Here is a 985-nt window from a genome sequence, read left to right as displayed (position 1 = left end):
CTGATTTGTGGGGTGAGGCCCCTTATATAGATGTGGGAGTCCTTGAATTGGACTTGGTATAGGAGACTTGGTGGTCAAGTCTTTGAATTAGGATAGACTTAGAAGTCCTAGGAAGTAGGAAGCTGATTCCTTATCCCATGAGGTTCCTTGGAGGCCAATCTACAAGGATTTATATCCCTACTAGGACTTATCTTAATAGCTGTTTTTCTCCCTTATTTATTAATTATGAAATTAATAAATAATCAGGGTTTTTGGGCCTTCTTTGTTCCATCAGGCCTGATCTGGTCCATCAGGCCTGATCACATGTTAACCTTTCTGGTCTGAATGTCATACATCTTCTTATTGGGCCTAGTAGCCCACACCTTGTATAATTAATGCAATATTTAATTATACAATCAGGATTTATTTATCCCTATCACCCATAATGCTCCACTTGATGTTGTATCGAGCATGGGTCTTGACTGTGCTCCCAACCCGTTATAGAAGCAATTGATGATCATCCAATCAGGAATGCCATGATGAGGACACTTCCTAAGCATCTCCTTATAGCGCTCCCAAGCTTCATATAGAGTTTCTCCCGATTGCTGCGCAAATTGAGTAATACCATTCCTGATTGCAGCTGTCTTTACCATAGGGAAGAATTTAATGAGAAATTTTTTAGCAAGATCTTCCCAAGTAGTAATCGAACCAGCTGGTAGAGAGTGTAACTAGCTCTTAGCCTTGTCCCTCAGAGAGAATGGGAACAGTCTCAGTTTTACCGCATCCTCAGACACACCATTGAACTTGAAGGTGTCGCAGATCTCAATGAAATCCCTAATGTGCATATTCGGATCTTCCGTTAGAGAACCCCTAAACTGGATTGAATTCTGCACCCATTGAATTATTCCAGGCTTGATCTCAAAGGTATTAGCTGTGATAGCCGTCCTGATAATGCCAGATTGAATGTCATTGATCTTGGTTTGAGAAAAATCCATCAAGGCTTTCG

General features: G+C 41.0%; 1 non-coding gene across 1 annotated transcript; it reads left to right on the top strand.

Annotated features, from left to right (window-relative positions):
* The first annotated feature begins 510 nt into the window (after positions 1-510).
* LOC141723063 (small nucleolar RNA R71) lies at positions 511-617 on the top strand. Its single transcript, XR_012576056.1, has one exon. It is a non-coding gene; the product is annotated as a small nucleolar RNA R71 (small nucleolar RNA).
* Positions 618-985: the final 368 nt, after the last annotated feature.

Source organism: Apium graveolens, chromosome 4 (genome assembly GCF_009905375.1).
Source record: "Apium graveolens cultivar Ventura chromosome 4, ASM990537v1, whole genome shotgun sequence".
Lineage (NCBI taxonomy): Eukaryota > Viridiplantae > Streptophyta > Magnoliopsida > Apiales > Apiaceae > Apium > Apium graveolens.
The sequence above is the reverse complement of the archived record's forward strand: the minus strand, read 5'-3'. Positions and strand labels throughout refer to the sequence as shown.